This window comes from Heteronotia binoei, chromosome 2, assembly GCF_032191835.1.
Source record: "Heteronotia binoei isolate CCM8104 ecotype False Entrance Well chromosome 2, APGP_CSIRO_Hbin_v1, whole genome shotgun sequence".
NCBI classification, from domain to species: domain Eukaryota; kingdom Metazoa; phylum Chordata; class Lepidosauria; order Squamata; family Gekkonidae; genus Heteronotia; species Heteronotia binoei.
In genome coordinates, this window is record NC_083224.1 from 73384512 (window position 1) to 73397562 (window position 13051).

Here is a 13051-nt window from a genome sequence, read left to right on the forward strand (position 1 = left end):
TGATTTCATCCTTGGGTCCCAAAAATGCACCATATTAGTCCAATAACAACCTTTATTAGTATTTTGTTGTTTGTATCTTACTTGTATTTTGTAAACATTTTATTAGTATTTTGTTGTTTGTGTTTGCTTGTAATCTCCAAATTATTCAATTGGCTGGCAGCAGGGAGGAGCTTGCAAAAGCAGGGGATCCCCCGCTGGGACCTGGGGACTGGCAAGCCTAGTATATTGCCCACATTTTCCACAGTGAAAATAGATTTCTTTGCCACCTTCCCATCTTCTTTTAGCAACTCTTTGGCTGCAATCACACACACTAAATAATGCACTTCCAGTCCACTTTCCAACTGGATTTTACTGTGTGAACTGGCAAAATCCAGTTGGAAAGTGCATTGAAAGTGGATTGACAGTGCATAATTTAGTATTTTGTCACTCAAAAGCTCAACCTATTCCTTGCCTGCTTCCTGTTCCTGATTTATGGTGGGGTTATGGTGGACGATATAATCGCAGAAGCGGTGCCATGGTCGGACCACCTCGTCCTTAGGGCTCGTGTGAATGCTCCACGCCAAACCTGTCTAGGCGACGAGCGCATTATGGCTCGCCTGCAGAACCAGATGGACCCGGAACGGTTCCAAATGGCTCTGCGGGATTCCTGGCCCTCTGGCGATTCACTCAATGACCTGGTTGAGACCTGGCATAGCCGGCTCTCCAGGGCCATTGATGAGATCGCACCCCGACGCCCTCTGCGACCCCGAACTAGGCTGGCGCCGTGGTATACCCCGGAACTACGCCAGCTGAAACAGGGCCTCAGACGGCTAGAGAGGCAATGGCGACGTACTCGTGACGAAGCGGCTAGAACATCTTATAGAGAGTTTATGAGGTCCTATGAGATGGCAGTCAAGGCCACAAAGAAAACATACTTTGCGGCTAAGATTGCGTCTGCAAATTCGCGCCCGGCACAATTGTTTAGGATAATTCGGAACCTTACCACATTGCCACAAGGCAAACCAAATGTTAAGGAATTAGAGATAGGCTGTGAGGCATTTGCGAATTTTTTTGCAGCAAAGTCCAGTCGCTCCACCGCGACTGCCCCGCCATATTAGATACAGTATGTGAACTCGAGGCTCCGTGCCTGTCTTCAGGTTTGATTCTGGACCATTTCGACCCACTCGACCTAGAGGAGGTTGACAGGATCCTCTCTACTGCACGCCCAACAACTTGCGATCTGGACCCGTGCCCCTCCTGGCTAATTAAAGCTTGTCAGGAGGAGCTAAGATGTCCTATATGGGACATCATAAATAGATCTCTTTTGGAGGGTTCTTTTCCAACCCCTCTGAAGGAGGCAGTGGTCCGCCCCCTCTTGAAAAAAGCTACATCAGACCTGGCCGAATTGGCTCATTACCAGCCAGTCTCAAATCTGCCCTTTTTGGGCAAAGTTATAGAGAGGGCTGTGGCGTTGCAACTAAAGAGCTTCCTGGACGACGCTTCCGCTCTTGATCCATTCCAGTCCGGCTTCCGCCCGGGCCATGGGACAGAAACAGTTCTGGTCGCCCTCATGGATGATCTCCGGCGACATCTGGACCGAGGTGGTGCGGCGGTATTGCTGTTGTTAGACCTTTTGGCTGCGTTCGATATGGTCGACCACCGGCTGCTGACCCGCCGCCTCACCGACGCAGGGATTCAGGGGTTAGCCTTGCAGTGGCTTTCCTCTTTCCTGTAGGGTCAGGGACAAAGGGTGGCAATTGGGGGGGAGCTGTCCCGGAGGCACCTACTTAATTGTGGGGTGCCTCAGGGAGCAGTTCTCTCCCCGATGTTATTTAACATCTACATGTGCCCCCTTGCCCAGATTGCCCGGAGGTATGGACTGGGGTGCCGCCAGTACGCTGATGACACCCAGCTCTATCTATTGTTGGGCGGCCGGGCTGTCGATGTTCCTATAAATTTGGACCGGGCGCTGCAGGCCGTAGCAGATTGGATCAGGTCGAGTGGCCTGAAATTGAATCCAGCGAAGACGGAGGTCCTGTGCCTGGGACGCGATGCTCCGGATGGAGGGATCTCCCTTCCTGCTTTTGATGGCACGTCACTGGTACCAGTGCGCAGGGTCAGGAGCTTGGGAGTGCTACTGGAGTCTTCCCTGACAATGGAGGCCCAGGTGGCAGCCACTGCCAAATCCGCCTTCTTTCATCTTAGGCGGGCGAGGCAGTTGGCTCCCTTCCTGGAGCGCAGTGACCTGGCAACAGTGATCCATGCAACGGTCACCTCGAGGCTAGACTACTGTAATGCCCTCTACATGGGGCTGCCCCTGTGCCGAACCCGGAAACTGCAGCTAGTGCAGAACGCAGCAGCCAGACTGCTATTGGGCCTACCCCGGTGGGAACATGTGCAGGCTAGGCTGCGGGAGCTGCATTGGCTGCCAATTGTTTACCGAGTTCATTACAAGGTGCTGGTTATTACCTTTAAAGCCCTATATGGCCGAGGAGCTGTCTACCTTAGGGACCGCCTCTCTCCATATGTTCCCCAGAGAGCACTACGATCTAGCTCACAAAATCTCCTAGAAGTACCTGGGCCGAAGGAGGCCAAACTAAAAATAACTAGAGAACAGGCCTTCTCTATAAAAGCACCCCAATGGTGGAACCAGCTGCCGGAAGAGGTGCGGGCCCTACGGGACCTTAGTCAATTCCGTAGGGCGTGCAAAACCGCCCTCTTCCGGCTAGCCTTTCAAGATGGAGCTTGAAATAAACATCATGCCATCACAAATATTAATACTGAGACAACACCGAATAGAGATATTTTAGACTGTTTTTAGATTATGTAAAAATTTAATAGTAAATTGTAATTTTATTGAATTGTATAACTGTTTTATTGTTTCAATGGCTTTGCCATGCCTGTAAGCCGCCCTGAGCCTGCCTTGGCGGGGAGGGCGGGGTATAAATAAAATTTTATTATTATTATTATTATTATTATTATTATTATTATTATTATTATTATTATTATTATTATTATTATTATTATTATTATTATTATTATTATTATTATTATTATTATTATCATCTTAATATTTTTGGCTGTCCACTCCTCAAATTCTCTTTGTGCTTACCTTATTGTTGATTTGCATTTGTTTTGTCAGAATTTGTGCTCCTTTCTGAACAATTATAAAGCAGGCAGATGGAAATCGTCATCATGCCACTGTGGCCACATAGGAGAAAGTAATTTTAAAAGTATGATGGAAGTAAGGTTTTATTATGACAATTATAATTCAAGAAGTATTTTAAGGTAGATGCTGAGCTGATATAATTTAGTACACCTTCTGGTGATGTCAGGGATGTGTGAAATACACAAATGAGTTGTGCTAATGAGCTCCAGTACCTCTTTTTCTATGAAATGACCCCCGCATTTATGGTGTCTGGAAACCTTGTTTCTATGGTATGACATGAATGCATATTATTCCAGTCAATATGAAGGCAATTGAAATCACCCAGCATTACAACATCCTCTCCTGCAGTCATCTTCTCTTCATCTCAAGGTCTATCTCCTGATTTTGGATAAGCCAACAATATAAATGCATAGTTAACATAAAATGTATTTGTATATGTTAAAAAGTTCAACTCCCTTCAGCTGTGCTCACAATGAGTCCCAGGGTCCACATTCCTTTAAAAACATTCTGAAAGATCCCATTTCCAAACTAACTGCATATTAATATTATCTCCACTATAATCATTAGTGCATTACTGAAACATATTTGCACATTTGAGGCTAAAAGTTAACCTCCTCTCCAAATGTGCTGAAGGCTAGGTGAGCAACAGTTGCAAATACTTAGCTGTTTGTGTGTTTTTTTTAAAATGATGATATTCCTTTAAGAAGTGTCAACAGGTGGATTGATATGCAAGCTAAGAGGACTTAAAACACTTTCAGTTCTTATGAAATCCAGTCTTCTGCCAGCTGCGCTTAGGAAGTTTGAGGAAAAAGAGCCAAACAGCCACTGAGACAAGTGTCTCAGGGTTCAGAATTTCGAAAGGAGGGTTACACAGAAGAGAGAAGGAGAATTTGCACCAGTATCCTTCTGCAGACAGTTAGCTTGGAGTGTGAGTAAAATATTTATCACAATTCCTTTGATGTGTGAAATTATATTGCTATATCTTTTACAGAAGTTGGCAAAAAAAAGAAAAACAAGAAAGTAATTAAATCTGGATTTCCATGTCTATTGGTTAGACCTCATATTACTTTTTTTGATTATAAACAGTCAATCTGAATGGATCTTGTAGACCAAAGAATGTATAAATATTCATAAAGATATTAATTATGTTTATTTTGACATTTTGCTCCTATATATTGTCCAGCAGGAATAGTTCAAAACCGTGCAGGTTATCAAAGTGTTCTTGAAGCCCTTTGTAGCACCAAAGTATTTTATACTAAACACATTTTAAGCCTAATCTTAGCCATGTGCTCCCAGTGTAAATCTCTTTGATTTTGGAGTAATTTACTTCCTGTATGTGTTCTTAGGAAGTCAGCCTAGATGAATATGTTATACATAAGTTTATTTTATTATATGAATATTATGTGAATAATATGCAATCCAGATTGATCATCATACTTATAACTGCAGCACATCTTGCCATAGCTTCCACATGGGAAACTTCATCACCTCCTTCCAAACAAGTCTGGTATGATAAAATTTGGGATCAATTTATTATGCATAAAATTTCAACATTCGTGAACCATAACATCATCAATTCAGAGAGGATTTACGATAAATGTATTTCTATCTGGGGCCCTGTACTGAATTTCATGTTGGAACATAACACCCTCCCTTCTAATTGTTCCTATCACTCTTGGTTACTTTATAAATCTCTATATGACCTGAAAAACCCATCTCTGAGAATTACACATAGTAGACTTATATATAGCTATGCCTCCTTTCCCCCAAAGTATTATTTGCTACTATTATCTACTGAGTAATTTAAACTCTGTAATGATTTGATATAATTTTGCAAATTGCATTTTGCTCTTTTTTTGTTGCATGTATCAATTTTATATAATAAACATTTTGTGTTGGAAAAAAAATGCAATGCAGCTACATGCCTTAAATAGATGTGTCTATTGTGCCTATGTGAATGAGTAAGAGAACAGGAGGAGTTTGGGCTGTTGTAATAGTATTAGATCTTGCCCAAGGGTCTTAGACTGCTGTCCATAGTCTTGTCCCCTTTTGTTGGCTGGCTGGGTGGCACTGAGGCTGTGGGATGTGGCAAGGGAGCTTGGTTTTGGTGTGTGCCAAGCGTAGAGAAGATTATTTGAGTTGGGTCAGCCTCTTGGCTAGCAATTCTACCATCTCTCCCTTAGGTTTTAATATTTTAACACTGGTATTTCTAATTGGCTTTGCTATGGCCTTTGTGTAGCTGCTGCTTTTTGGGCCTTGGATGGGATTTAATCCAGGGTTGTGATTTCCCAGTGTCTGTGAGTCTTATGCCTTACACATGGCAAAAAATTATATCAAATCATCTATTGATGTATCAATCATCTATCTATTATATGAAAAGAATAATAACTTGTAAGAGTTATTGTAAGAAAATCTGCATGCATTAGGATTATTCTTTGCTCTAAAATTATACAGTATATAGCATAGAATGCCTACTACATCTTAAAGAGCAAAATTATATTTCAAAATTGACAAAAATTTTCCTTTGCACATCAGGTCTCCTTAAAAAAATGAACAAAACACCTCAGGGTTTTCAGTTGAGTGAGGAGAGTCTTCAGTGAGAATCTGGAGTGTGAAGACTGGGACTTAGGCTAGTCAGTTGTGGAAGCAACTGGACAAGGAGCTGAGAACAGCCAGTGGGGCTGAGTTCCTTGTGGAGACAGAGCTGGGCTGAGCTTCTGTCTGAGTAAGAGTTTAATGTCAGAAGGGGGCAAAATCAGGCACCTTCTGTGAGGGAAACTCTCTGTGGAAGATCAGCCTGCACATCTAGGCAGACTCCTTGTACAAACTGAGATCACACAAACACCAAGAAGGGAGGACTGGATTCTGGTGGTCAGAAGGGTTTCCCAAGATTTAGACCAGAAAACTAGCTGGGGCTGAGACACAGTGAAATTATAAAACTGTAGATCTAACCTTCACCTCTAGACAGAAGCACAGCTGTGCAAGTTATAAGTGTAGCTCAATTCCAATTTTATAAGAAGATTCCATGGCCAACCTTCTTTCTAACGGATGATAAAACCATCCAGGTTCAGTGTCATTCACAATCAAGAACTCATAAAAACCAAACATTTCACTATCAATGCATCTTATTACTCCAGGTATTAATTGTCTAGAGCAGAGGTGTTGAACTCATTTGTTATGAGGGCCAGATTTGACATAAATGAGACCTTGTCAGACCGAGCCATGTGTATCATAAAATGTAATGCCAGGTAGTGGACATATAAACTTTTAAAAGGGCACAGAAACACAATTAAAGATATTTTTTTTTGCTTAAGATAAAACATGCTTAAAATATTAGCCTGCTTGCAATATTTTGTTTACAGTCTCTGATAAATGTCACCTCTTGCTATGAATTATTGCATCAAAAACTGCAGACAATGTCTGTGCTGTACCAGTCTTGAATATGTGCTGTTCAGGTGTGCACATCTATAAGTTGCAAACCTACTTTTGATTCATTGACATTCATTACAGACATCTCATGGTCAATGCTTTGAGCCTAAGACCCATAGGAACATGAAGCAGCTGGACATTGTGAGCTTTTTACAGAAGTTGCTTCACATACTAGTCAAGAACATGTGAAGGCACCATGGCACAGATTGAGAGCTATGTGTTTGTCTACAAAACGATTGCTGATATTTCTCTTCTAAATAATTCATATGCTTTCCTATTGAGAAAGACTGGAGGACATGAGTACAGTGAAAAAAAGGAAGGGAAGCCAGTTACAAGCCTAACAAAACTCTCTCTCTCTCTGAAGCAAGGCAAAAAGCTCATACCTTCACTAAAATGTTGCTAGTCTTAAAAGCATTCTTTGTAGCTCTCCTGATGGTGGGGAATGGGCAACGGAAGCTCTGGCTCTTTCTTTCCTTCCACAGGGCAGGAGGATGGGGAGGAGCTTCAGCCATTTATAAGAAGGAAGGGAGGCTTGTCTCAGCAGCTCTGCAGAGTGATTAACTGAGCCTGGCAAACCAGCAGTGCTATAGAGCCAAGCTCCTTTATTGGTTGAGGCTGCTCCTCCCTTCTCCTCCCTTTGGGAAAAGGGAGAGGGGAGAGGGAAAGGCTGCTTTGCTGCTCTGGCTTATCTGGGGAGAAACACAAAATGGCGACCAAAAAAAGCAGGCAAGGGAAAATGAAGCAGATGACATCCAGTTGCTGGACGGCCTGATTGGAGCCCTGTGCAGCCTAATCCGGCCCCTGGGCCATATGTTTGACACCCCTGGTCTAGAGAATTAAACTTTGTTGGTCTTATAATGCTACTGGACCCAAACCTTGTTCCATAGATATGCCAATTTACCTTACACAAACTTCTATTGCATATTCAGATATACATTATCTTAGCATGTACATTGTACTATCACCCTTAGATAGTTAGCCAAGATATGGCTTGAATCCAATGGAATGTTTCCATGGATGGAAGGATTTTCAACCATAGAGCCCAACTTTCAATGCCCTCCCCCTGCTCCTATGGGAGCTACAGATTCCTTCAAATGCTGCTTCTGGGAAAAATTGGGGCTGAAATGGGAGGAGGGATCCAAGAAAGTTGCTCTCTATGAGCAGAAATCCTTTGTCCACGTAAATCCTCCAGTCGACCCAAGCAAACACATGAAGTAGTCTGTTACCTCAATCAAAATGGCTGCGATGACAGGCAGACAGTTCCTCCACTTTTCATAAAAATAACAGCTGAGATCTTCCAATGTAAGTATCATGAGATCTTGGCATTTTAATGCAGACTTTATTTTTTGTTTGTTTTTCAGATTTTTCTGCATGCAAACCTGGGGTTACTCCCAGGTCTGTAGAAAAATGACTAATCTGTGTACCTGGCCCCATTCTCTGTGTCTCTCAGTCCACACTGGGGCTAGATGAATAAATAGATACGTGATGATGTTCTACCAATCTGCAACAGCATGTGCACCTCAATAAATGAAACTAAGTCCTCAGGGCCAGATGAATTGCACCCAAGGGTTCTAAAAGAGCTTGCGGATGTAATTTCTGAACCTCTGGCTATTATTTTTGAGAATTCTTGGAGAACAGGAGAGGTGCCAGAAGATTGGAGGCGGGCGAATGTCCTCTTCTTCAAGAAGGGGAAAAAAGACAATCTGGGTAACTACCAACCTGTCAGCTTGACATCTATACCTGGAAAAGTTTTAGAACAAATCATCAGACAGTCGGTCCTGGAACATTTAGAAAGAATGGATGTGATTACTAAGAGCCAGCATGGTTTTCTCAAGAACAAGTCATGTCAGACTAATCTGATCTCTTTTTTTGAGAAAGTGACTACCTTGATGGATCAGAGGAATGCTGTAGACATCGTTTATCTTGATTTCAGTAAGGCTTTTGATAAGGTTCCACATACTATCCTTGTTAACAAGTTGGTAAAATGTGGTTTGGATCCTGTTACCATTAGGTGGCTCTGTAACTGGTTGACAGATTGTACCCAAAAAGTGCTTGTGAATGGTTCCTCATCCTCTTGGAAAGGAGTGAGAAGTGGAGTGCCTCAAGGATCTGTCCTGGGACCTGTTTTGTTCAACATCTTTATCAATTATTTGGATGAAGGAATAGAGGGTTATTAAATTTGCAGATGATATGAAATTGGGAGGGGTTGCAAACACAGAAGAAGACAGAAGCAGGATATAGGATGACCTTGACAGGCTGGAAAACTGGGCTAAAACCAATAAAATGAATTGTAACAGGGATAAATGTAAAGTTCTGCATTTAGGTAGGAAAAATCCAATGCATGGTTATAGGATGGGGGAGACTTGTCTTAGCAGTAGTATATGTGAAAAGGATCTGGGGGTCTTAGTGGATCATACACTGAACATGAATCAACAGTGTGATGCAGTGGCTAAAAAGACAAATGCAATTTTGGGCTGTATCAACAGAAGTATCAGATCACACGAAGTGATGGTATTGCTTTACCCTGCTCTGGTAAGACCTCACCTGGAGTATTGTGTTCAGTTTTGGGCACCACATTTTAAGAAGGATATAGACAAGCTGGAACGGGTCCAGAGGAGGGCAGCAATGATGGTGAGGGGCCTGGAGACCAAGTTTTATGAGGAAAGGTTGAAGGAGCTGGGGATGTTTAGCCTGGAGAGGAGGCGGCTGAGAGGTGATATGATCACCATCTTCAAGTACTTGAAGGGCTGTCATATAGAGGATGGTGTGGAATTGTTTTCTGGGGCCCTGGAAGGTAGGACCAGAACCAGTGGGTTTAAATTAAATCAAAAGAGTTTCCAGCTCAACATTAGGAAGAACTTTCTGACTGTTAGACCCATTCCTCAGTGGAACAGGCTTTCTCGGGAGGTGGTGGGCTCTCCTTCCTTTTTAAACAGAGGCTAGATGGGCATCTGATGGCAATGAAGATTCTGTGAATTTAGGGGGAGGTGTTTGTGAGTTTCCTGCATTGTGCAGGGGTTGGACTAGATGACTCTAGAGGTCCCTTCCAACTCTATGATTCTATGAAAGTATCATACACAAGGAATCTTGATGTAATCGTATGTTCAACCAGAAAAAGATTGTCCTTTTGAAGTGTTTTATTAACTGTTACATGACTGGTAACACAGAAGAAGTGGGGGAAGATGCCAATGAACTGAAAGTGCATGCAGAAAAGAATTCATCTTCACATTCTGGGATTGATTTTTTGAAATTTCTTAATTCAGTTGTAGATCAGAAAGAATGGAATGAAAGACAGACTTGATTCATTAAGAAAGGCATGGATCATGAAAAATTCACTTACCCCTGATTGTTTGGAGGTCAAATAATCAATATTCACTTCCAAAGAATGGTTCCTGCACAGCACAAGATTCCTAAACAGGTTTTTATTCCAGAAGTCAGTCCTACTGGATAGCATGAATAGAATGTAGGCTTAAGTTTTCACATTTAATTTTAGACAGCAGAAGTTCCCAAGATATTTAGGTGCCTAAGGCAGGACATTCTAAAGGCACTCTGGTTTGCTGTTAACTTACGTGTACATCAGACACCACTGTTGTTATATTTTTGTCTCTACTAGATGACTTTTTTCTTCTAATTTAGTTGGACCAGGGCATCTAATTCTATGAGCCAATTTAGTTGCTGGATTTTGAGGTCCCCCTCCCTCTTTTTCTTTTCTACTTTTTTTGAAAAGAAATTAAAAATGCAGTAATAAACACAGTGACAACAATGTACTGCTGTTTGTGTTTCAAGACCTGCCACCTAAGGTGGGTAGTAAGGATGTGCAAAAAAAAAAAAAAAAAATTCGGTAGTACATGGATTCGGAAATATACGGGGGGAAAAATACAGAATCTCATATATTTCTGAATTCCGTAGTTGGAATACCCGCATATACTGTAGATGCGCGGCTATTTCCGAATATACGGCCCCATTATACCCTATGGGCCATTGAAATCAATGGCAAATAGGGTATATTTGAAGCCGCCTGGAGAGGAGGTGGTTTGAGGGAAAGCCCCCAAATTTGCAGGGAACCTGCAGGGGACTCTCCCCTACAAACACCCCAAGTCCCAAAAAGATTGGGCCAGGGGGTCCAATTCCTGGGGCACCCAAAGCCAAACCTAACTTCACACTAGAGAATCTCTATAGGACCCAAATGCACTATATACATCTATCTATTCTATGAACCCTGCCACACAAAACACAATCTGCTCAAGGTCTGCTCTGCAGATCTGGTTGCAGCAAACCCAGATGCCAGCTCTCCAGCCCTGCCCCAAAGAATGCAGGGAGAGCTGGCCAAGCACAACAAGCATGCTGGCTCTGGGTCTCTCACCTAGGTGCCAGCTTCCCTGCTACAGGACACACAATCTACAGATGCCAGCTCTCCAGCCCTGCCCCAAACAACATGGGGAGAGCTGGCCAAGCACAACAAGCCTGCTGGTTCTGGGTCTCTCACCCAGGTGCCAGCTTCCCTGTCACAGAACACACAATCTATAGATGCCAGCTCTCCAGCCCTGCCCCAAACAACACAGGGACAGCTGGCCAAGCACAACAAGCCTGCTGGTTCTGGGTCTCTCACCCAGATGCCAGCTTCCCTGCCACAGAACACACAATCTACAGATGCCAGCTCTCCAGCCCTGCCCCAAACAACATGAAGAGAGCTGGCCAAGCACAACAAGTCTGCTGGTTCTAGGTCTCTCACCCAGGTGCCAGCTTCCCCCCCAAACCCCCCCCCCCCAAAAAAAAAAACCAGGAAAAGGGACAACAGGAGAAGGCCAAGAAACTCAACTTTAAAAAAGTGGCCTTTTCACCAATAAGAAACCTCAGGCCAAATCAGTCAACAACACCCCCCCCCCCCTAAAACCAGAACCAGGAAAAGGGGGACAACAGGACAGGAGGATGCAAAACCTGCAGCAATAGAGAATAGATCCAAACAGAAGGCCAACACAAACTCAACTGTTAAAAAAGTGGCCTTTTAAACAATGAAAATTAGGCCAAACAGCACCCCCCCAAGAACCAGAAGAGAAAAGGAACAACAGCAGCACAAAACAGCAGCAACAAATCAAACACAGAATCCTTTTAAAACAGTAAAAAACTTAACTTTTAACAATACAGGAACTTTACCAACCCCTCCCCCCCCCCAAAAAAAACCCCTTCATCCTAACCCCAAGAAATCCAAGCCACCCAAATCAGGAAAAGTAAAAGGACACTGCACTTTTAAAAGTCCTCTCACTAAATTAAGATATGGGCAAATTGGCAACCCCCCCCACCCCAGGCCCCCTCCCCCAGCAGAACCCCCTAACCCTAACCCCAAATAAGTTACCCACCACCCAAATCTGGATAAGTAAAGGGACTCTGAGTCTTAAAAAGTCCTTTTACCAACTAAAATAAAAACAAGAACCCCAAGACTGCCTTACCTTAGACGTCTTCTCTACTCCATGCAAGTCTGGTAAGGCTAAGAGAGAGCAGCAGCAGCTGAGGCCAAGGGCCAGCACAGCACAATCTCTCCCTCACACCAACACACACCAACACAGCAGCAATGGAGGAGCCCAGCCAGGCAGACTCCTTAAAAAGGTTCTCTGGACCTACAGAGAGCAGTTTCAAAAAATAGCACTGCTCTGTGATTGGCCAGACAACACTGCTTACTTGGATACCAAAGTAAGCAAAAGATCAAAAGAACAACAATGTTGCTGATGGGTGGGGGATCAGCTACACAACAGCCCTGCAAAGCATGCATTTGCAATGCATTTTGCAAATGCATTCTTTGGATTGGCTGCTGGGGCTCCTCTTCCCCCTCCCCCCTCCCTGATCCTAGGGAGGCTATCGGAGAGGCGGGAAAAGGCTACCAAAGGTGGGAAAGGAGGCAAGCAGCTCCCCTGAGGCTGCAGAAGCCCCTTTCCCGCTTTTTCCATGGATTTCTGTATACTTCCGAATATCTATACGGAAGTATATGGGGAGCCATACTTGGCTCCCGCATAATGGGCCCCAATTGGATTCGGCTGTATGCGATTCCGTATACAGCTGAATCAGGGGTGATTCGATGGTTGATTCGGTTCGGCTGAACTGAATGCACACCCCCTAGTGGGTAGCTCACTTGATGGTAAGGCTGACCTTTAGTTGCAGACCCTTCTTTTTAAATTCAGCACACAGACAGAGAGCTCCTATTTATGTTTTTGCAACTGTTATCAGTAAGCAGCAGCAGTAGTGAGAGTGCTTTACACAGTTGCTTTGGTTATAGTTCAGCACTTTGCGGGGCAGAGTGAATGAGTGAGCATTCCAAAGTCAGATTCTGCAAAATCACAAATTTCAAAAAGTTGGGCATTGTTCAAATAGCATACATTCCCATAATCTAACTCCATCGTGGAGCTGTCATTTAACCACTACCAGGGCCAAAATGCAACAAAAATGTAATATGGAATGGAGAAAGTAAATGACGTATCATAG

General features: G+C 43.4%; 1 protein-coding gene across 1 annotated transcript in view; it reads left to right on the forward strand.

Moving 5' to 3' along the window:
• The first annotated feature begins 3933 nt into the window (after positions 1 to 3933).
• The window catches only part of LOC132566348 (polymeric immunoglobulin receptor-like), a 46281-nt gene continuing 37163 nt past the window's right edge, over positions 3934 to 13051 (forward strand). The window contains exon 1 of the mRNA XM_060231280.1: positions 3934 to 4074. The gene's annotated coding sequence lies outside the window, so the exon portion shown is untranslated. The remainder of the gene's footprint in view (positions 4075 to 13051) is intronic.